Below are 8,622 nucleotides of genomic sequence, written 5' to 3' on the forward strand. Positions count from 1 at the left end.
TGTCTTCTCCTATCATTTTGGATCTCCCCCTCCCCCTCCCACTTTCAAATCTCTTACTAGCTCTTCCTTCAGTTAGTCCTGACGAAGGGTCTCGGCCCGAAACGTCGACTGTACCTCTTCCTAGAGATGCTGCCTGGCCTGCTGCGTTCACCAGCAACTTTGATGTGTGTTGTTATCAGCACATCTTCTCTTGTTTGTGATTTGAATCTACTGGGGTTTAGAAGAAAGAGGAGACTTGATTGAAATATATATGATCCTATAGTGTATTCACAGTGTAAATATCAATAAGTTGTTGTCTCTCCAATCGGAGAATGTGGAACCAGGGTTTACTGTTTAAGAATTAAAGGCTTGCACATTTAAAATAGATACTTTTTCTCGAAGGGCTGTGTGCCTTTGGTGATCTCTTCCTCGGTGGGCAGTTGAATCTGAGTTTTTGAATGTGTTTAAGACAGACATAGGTGTATACTTAATAGCATTGTTTCAATGTACATGTGACAAATGCAGGTAATCTAATCTATTCAAATAGGGAAGGGATGAAAGATTGTCACAGGAATGTGGAGCTGAGGTTACATTCAGATCAGTCATGATCTTATTAAATGACAGATCAGACTGAAGGTCATGAGTGTCCCAATCCTGCTCCTAATTCATAAGTCTGTGTGAACGTTTTGTGTTTCCGTTCCACCACCATTATCCTAATCTCTATTGGCCAGGTGTACTTTCACTTTTGAAGGCTGTATCAATGAATTCTAAACCGAAATGCACAATAAACACCCAGAAAACGAAGGTCATCTACCAATCAGCTCGCACCAATGAATTTCTCCTGCAATCAAGATGCATGGTGAACCTTCGAAAAGAGTAACATTCCCTGCTTTTAATTAGTAATTGATTGCTTTGGAAGGACGCTTTTTTCTGGCCTACCTAAACAGTCTATTGACAAACTTCAACTCATTCAGAATGCCGCTGCTAAGCTTTTAAATAAAACCAGGTTGAAGGAGCATATCAATCCCATCCTAACTACTCTGCATTTGCTTCCTGTATCTTTTAGAACTGATTTTAAAGTTGTCTTACTTGTTTTTGAAGCTCTCAGTGGTCTGGGACGAGAGTACATCACAGAATCACTTCTGTTTTATAATCCTGCTCGAACTCTCAGGTCTTCTTCACCTAGTCTCTTAAATTTAAATAATCTCCCTCAAAAGATAATTGGCAGGTCAACCTTTTTGGACTACAGTGCTAAATGGTGGAATTCAATATCTAAAACTATAAGGGCTGCAGACTCAGCTGACATTTCTAAATGCCAGCTCAAAATCTATTTATTTAACCTTACTTTTAACTAACATTTTTTGTCTTTTATTTCATGTTTGCACTTTATTCCATTGTGAAGCACTTTGATCTATATCGGTTGTATGAGAAGTGCTCTATAAATAAGATTATCATTTTAAAAATTTTTCTCAGCTCAAAATCTAAGGTACGGGCATAGGCAAGCTTGCTCACTTGTCAATTGCTGGGAACTTTCGGATTATTCTAGTGGTGGTTAGTATTGTGGCTTTCTGGAGACTTCCATAAATGTTGCTGTGTAGGCCTAATTGTTTAATGCTAACGTGTAGTACCTTTGGGATGACACCAGTTGTATTTATTACTAATGTATACCCTGATCAGTCTTTCAATTAACTCTTTTAATTCAGCATATTTCTGATGCTTTTCACTTATTAATTTCTGTATATAGATAGATAGATGGATAGACATACTTTATTAATCCGGAGGGAAATTTGGTGTTGTTACAGCCGCACCAACCAAGAATAGAGCGTAAATATAGCAATACAAAAACCACCAACAATCAAACAACAAACCATGTCAGATGGAAAATAAGTCCAGGACCAGTCTATTGGCTCAGGGTGACTGACCCTCCACGGGAGGAGCTGCACGTTCGATGGCCACAGGCAGGAACGACCTCCTGTGCCGCCAAGTGTCATATCACGGTGGAATGTGGCTGAAGTCCAACAGTCAAAAGTTCAATATCCAGTCTGCAAACACGTTCCTCGATCGTAATATGCCCCGGATTGCACCATCTGTTGTTAACCAGATCAGTAAGCGCCCAACTCCTTTACGCTTACCGCTCTCAGTGCACTTCCGGTCAGCCGGAACGGTATTACCCACCGAACTCCTCTTTGTTATGTATGTGTGTTCGGGATGTAACACCCATTAAGTAAGTTTTTCTTGTTTATTTATACCGTAACATTATATCCTGACAGTTATTATAAATGATGGATCTCTCACAATACAGTTTGTAGGACACTGACTCTAAAACTGAATCAGGCTTGTATTTATAGTAAGATATAGTATCTTTTATGAGTTTGTACTTTAAGGCAAGATTGTGGTGAATGATGTTTGCCACTCGATTGTGCTGGTGTAAGTAATCAGATTGAGTTAAGCTACTACAGGATCCTGTAATGTATTGGATTGCTCCTTGTTTCTCTTGGCAGTTTATGCATTTATCATCATGAGTGATCTTTTATTATCTATTTTTGATAATTTCTTTTCTGTTAACCATCTGGTCCTGTATTGTCACAAGGAACACATATTTCTGGGAATAGGTCTCCAACATTGAACCAGGCATTTGGTGCTTCCTTGTTGACATCTACACTGGGGACTATCATGGGGACATCTTCCAAAGGGGGGGAGGGGTCAAGCACTTCCATTGGTTAACTTTTTCTTCTGTAGTGATAAATTTAATTTTCTGTGTTGTGTTTTTCCTTATGTTTAGTGGTGTGCACTTCTTATCAGAATTGCATATGTTGGGGTGAACCCTGTTTTCATTCATGAGAGTATATCCCTAGAAGTTTCATCTGCCTGTTGTGTAAATTTGTTATATCTGTTATTCCTCTTCCTCCTACTGTCCTAGGTAGTATATGAGTGTACATCGTGTTTTCTAAAGCTTGTCATTTCACTTCTTATCTTTCTTTGTAAATTTTCCAGATCGTTTTCAGATGCCAAAAGAATATGTTAATATGGAAGTGTTTATTGCCTTTGTTATAGTTTTACCATTGAACTTTGTTTGGCAGATTTTCTTAAGCCTTGAAGTAAAATCTGTCAAAAGTTTTCCATTTATTGCACTATGAACTATTATCTTCGCCTGTTGATATCCCAGAGACTTTCCACCCATCAGTTGTATTGCATCCTTCTGCTCCGTTTTGTATTCTACTAGCTCTATTACATCTTCCTTTATGTTTAATGTTCTCCACTTATCTAGTCCAAAGTTCATGCTATTATCTTTAGAAAATAGTTCTACTATTTTAATTGATTATTTTACCTTTACTGATGAAGGAATCTATAATTTTTAATTGTCCATGTATAGAAGATGTGTCAAGGTATAATTTGTTTGGTTGACTCTGATCTAATATCCTATTTTTGTCTAATTCAGTAAATTAGAGAGCAGGCTTAAGGCTAGACAAAACTGTGGTGTGCTTAGAGATTCACCTTGTACCGTAGTCACTGGCCTCCTCGTTTACAGGTACCACTGGACAGTTGGCCGTACAAGATGTCCTTGGGCAGTCTTCCATCAGGTATCCTGACAACATGTCCTGCCCAGTGCAGTTGGGCTGACATCACCAAGGTTGTAACTGCTGGCATTCCAGCTCGAGAGAGGACCTCGGTATTGGAGACCTTGTCTTGCCAGGTGATCTTCATCTGAGAATGTAGGTGATGCTGCTGCAGTTGGTCAAGCTGGCGTAAGTGTCTCTGATATGGCACCATGTCTCACATCCGTATAACAAGGTTGATTTGACAACGGCCCTGTATACCTTGCACTTGGTGATCAACCTGATGTTCTGTGACCAAACTCGATCTTTCAGCTGAGCAAAGGCAAAGCAGGCTTTTCTGGTTCTTGACTCAATCTCTGTATCCAGAGAAGCTGAGGATGTTATCATGCTGCCCAGGTAGCAAAACTTGTTGACAGCATTGAGACCAGTGTCATCAATGAGGACAGTTGGTTCTTCATAGCTTGAGCCAGGAGCCGGTTGGTACAAAACTTCTGTCTTTTTCAGGCTGATTGTCAGTCCGAAGTTTTTGGCTGCACTGGTAAAGCGACTGATGATCTCCTTTAAGTCTTCAAGAGAGTGGGTAACCAGTGCATGGTCATCAGCAGACTGTAGCTCATGCGCCACAATGTCCCTGACTTTGGTATTTGCTCTCAGTCTTGCGAGGTTGAGGAGCCCACCATCAGCCCTCATTTGTAGGAAGACCCCTAGCTTCAGGTCTAATGTGGCATCCTGAAGAACAGCAGCGAAAAATAGTCCAAACAGAGTAGGAGCCAGAACACAACCCTGTTTTATGCCGTTGCTGATGGAAAATGGGTCTGACAACTCACCACACATGTTGATGCGGCCTTCTATGCCTTCGTGGAACTGACGGATAATGTTGGTTAAGCATGGGGGGGGCAACTGAATTTTGGTAGGAGCTTCCACAGGCCAGCTCTACCAACAGTGTCAAACGCTTTGGTTAGATCAACAAATGTGACATAGAGACCTCTCTGCTGCTCAACACATTTCTCTTGGAGCTGCCTCAGTGAAAAAATCATGTCCACTGTGCTACGGCCTGCTCAAAAAGCACACTGGCTTTCTGGAAGGATGTTGCCCCTGATGTTGGACACCAAGCGTCTAAGGATGATCTTCGCGAGGCATTTTCCCGCAACTGACAGAAGAGAGATGCCACGATAATTGTTGCAGTCTCTCTTGGCTCCCTTGCTCTTGTAGATGGTCATGATTGATGCGTCTTTGAGGTCTTGTGGTAGTTTTGCAGCTCCCCACAACTTTGTGAACAGCTGGTGCAGGCATGATGTCAGTGTGTGACCACCATACTGGTAGATCTTGGCTGTGATACCGTCAGGCCCTGGTGCTTTGTTGGGTTTTAGCTGTTTGATAGCTTTGATGACCTCGTGAAGAGTAGGGGGAGCATCTAGCTCGAACAGTATGGGTTGAGGGTGTACTCTACCCAGTGCTTCATCGGTGATGGTTCCTGATCTGTTCAGCAGCTCGTGGAAGTATTCTTGCCATCTTTTCGTGAGCTCTGACTTCTCAGTGAAGATAGATGTACTGTCCTTGCTCAGGAGTTGTGAGGTGCCTTGTTTTGATGGACCATACACAACCTTGATTGTCTCATAGAAGCTTCTTGAGTAATTACAGTCAGCGAAGGCTTGTAACTCCTTGGCCTTGTTCGCCCACCACTGGTCTTTCATAGCTCTGAGCTGCCTCTGCAAAGTTGAGTTTGCACTCAAAAAGGCATGTTTTTTGGAACTTGAGTTTGGGTGTCGAAGAAGAGCCTGGTGTGCAGCTGCCTCAGCTATTAGAAGCTCTTGCGCAGATTGGTTGCTCTCATCAAACCAGTCCTGATGCTTGCCCTTGACTTTCTCCAAGGTGTCCTGGGCAGCACTGTAGACCGATTCTTTGAAGGCATTCCAGTGCTCAGTAATATCGTCTGGTGGATTCTCAACCAGTCTGCTTACAGCAGTTTCCATAGAGGATTTCATGGCATCAGCACACTCGCGATGTTTCAATTTGGTGGTGTTCAGCTTTTTGGGTGGTTTGGCAGCATTCATTCTGCGTGGAGGTTTGATCGATAGACATAGATCTGACCACACCATTTGATGATCAGTTGAGCACTCAGCTCCACGCTGAACTCTGGTGATACGAACGTCAGAGATGTCTCATTGTCAGATGACGGCATAGTCAATGAGATGCCAGCTTTTAGATCGTGGATGCATCCATGTGCATTTGAGCTTGGCTGGCAATCTGAGCAGTGTGTTAGTAATACACAGTTTGAATGCTGTGCACATCGAGAGGAGCAGTAGACCGTTACCGTTACTGTTGCCAACCCCTTGGCGTCCAATCACACCAGGCCACACAGTGGACTCCTTGCCAACCCGAGCATTGAAGTCTCCAAGCAACAGCAGCTTATTGGAAGTTACCACGCTACTGATGGTGGATTTCAGCTCACTGTAGAATGCCTCCTTGACTTCACTGGGATTAGTCAGAGTTGGGGCGTAAACGTTGACTATGGTGAGGTGGCATTTTCCTTGCAACGGTGTACGCAAGGTCTGGATTTGGTCATTTACAGCAACAGGCAGGGTTGGTAGCTTTGCTGCGAGGCAGTTCTTGATAGCCAAGCACACACCAGATTCTCTTCGTTCTTCTTCGGGCCTGCCAGACCAGAAGAATGTGTACCCTCCTTTCTCTTCACAAAGCGCGCCCTCTCCAGTGAGTCGGGACTCCTGGAGAGCCGCAGTGCCCACTCTGTAGTCCTTGAGCACACGAGCAACAAGTGCAGTGCGTCTCTCTGGGCGATCTGAATTAGCATTGTCCAACAGAGTTCGTATGTTCCATGAAGCAACGATCAGATTCTGCTTGTGATTCTTACTGCTAGAGTTGGACAACCCACCAGCTGCGGCACACTGGCCAGGTTGGTGTGAGCGGGCTTTGTCTGAGCCACCTTTTCTAGGCTCTTCCCTAATGATAGGGTGAGCAGTGCCTCCCTAAACAGGGCTGCTCAGATGCAGAGGGTGCTGCCCCACCGGATCTCCGCTCTGTAATCCATGTGCGACCACTCTCCCCCTGCCGCCTGCAGGCAGACTTGTGACTATGGCTCCCAGCTGGTCAGGCCTACCGCTTCGCCATTTGTCCGTCACTACAGGACTTGGGTGTGTTGAGGATACCCCACCCCTCAGAAAGGAACATGTGTGTGAATGGATTTTAGGTGAGTAGGGGGTTGTACAGGTCCAGACCCACCCTCTCGACATCCCCTCCCGGGATCCAGTGGCATGGTGGGGTCCAAGACAGCTGGGGGAGGTTCTGTTGCAGTGAATGGCCAGACCAAGCTTCGATGCAAGGGATGCCCTTTCCGCGCTTCACGGCACATGTTTGCTAGATGGCCGTTAACCCTACGAGAGGGTTCATCCACCCTTTGACAGGTCTTGTTTTTTGTCCTGCAGGTTGTCTAGCCACCCCCCTCACCAGGCAAGCCTGGTGAGGGAGCCAGTTTCGTCACCGACCACCCAACCATGCGACAGGTAGTACCGGGTTACATGGTACCAGTAGCACTCAGACGAGTGATCTGACCTTTTTCCATCCCTAACAGCAGACTCCCAAAACAAGCATTATCCTCTGAACTCCAGGAGGATGGAATAAAAATTAAGGATGTTCTTCAAATTTGCCTAAAAATGTGTAATATCCTCTCTAACATAGGAATCCATGGCCTGCAATTGTTCAAGTTCAAAGTTCAAACTAAAATTTATTACCAGAGTACATACATTCACTACATACAACCCTGAGGTTCTTTTTTTGCAGGCATACTCAGCAAATCTATAGAACAGTAACTGTAAACAGGATCAATGAACAACAAACTGTGCAAATGCAAGTATAAATAAATAGCAATAACTAATGAGTATGAAATAACAAGATAAGGAGTCCTTAAAGTGAGACCAAGCAAAACGCACAAGATGTTAGAGGAACTCAATAGGCAAGGCAGAATCTATGGAACAGTGTACAGGCTGAGACCTTTCAGCAGAACTGGAGGAGTAGACCGTCAGTTGTGGACACAGCAGAAGTAAAATGAGTGTAGTTTTGTTCAAGAGCCTGATGGTTGAGGGGTAGTAACTGTTCCTGAACCTGGTGGTGCGAGTCCTGAGGCACTTGTACCTGATGGAAGCAGTGAGAAAACAGCATGGACTGGGTGGTGAGGATCTTTAATGATGTAGATCACCATGATGGAAATTGGAGAAGCATCAGATAAAACACCAAGTATTTGAATATCTCTGCAGCAAAGCACATGGAAGATGGCCTCAAACAGTAGAAAAACTGCCTTCGCTTTTTTAAAGCTTTCCCTTAGAATCAAGGATAACTTACTTCCACTCTGGTTTTGTGGCTCTGAAGTGACTACTGAAACTAATGTAAGAACCATTCTCTTTTACCATACACAGTTTGGTAAGTGTAGCTAACGAGGTAGCTCGTGAAGTTGTCCATTCCTTCTGCTGCTTATACAGTGTATCTTGGTGTGGTCGTAATTCAAGACCTTGATTTTCTCAATGCTATCTAAAATGCTGCTTCACTTCTTTGAATGGTCATGGGCTAGATATTATCATGATTCTGGGGATGCTGCATTTCTTCAAGGTGGTTCCAGGTATCATTGAATAATTTCCTTTGTCTGCCTGATAATATTTTCCCCTGACAAAGTTCAGGATGTTTACGTGGGAGTCATCTCTAATTTCCACCAAATACATGCCCTAATATTGCGACCGAGCAGGCCTCGATTTAACACTGTATCTGATGAAATACATTTCCATAAATTCAGTAGGACTGGATTAAAGAAGGAGCCTAGATTATTGGATAACCTTTACCACACTTTACAGTAGAAGCAATTCATCACTTAACAGCAGTAGTCATTGTGAAACTGGGTTTATGAATCTAAGTACTGAGATCAAGGCACACCTGTCTTGCAATCTGAGAAGGTGATACTGGAGGTCATTTCCAGGTAAAATTGTACCAGATGAAAATTGAATAGAGCAATTCCTGGCACCAGTAGTGTTAAAAGAACTTGCATATTTCCACCATAAGGCATTCACTAAATGATATTATT

Source organism: Mobula birostris, chromosome 2 (assembly GCF_030028105.1).
Source record: "Mobula birostris isolate sMobBir1 chromosome 2, sMobBir1.hap1, whole genome shotgun sequence".
NCBI classification, from domain to species: domain Eukaryota; kingdom Metazoa; phylum Chordata; class Chondrichthyes; order Myliobatiformes; family Myliobatidae; genus Mobula; species Mobula birostris.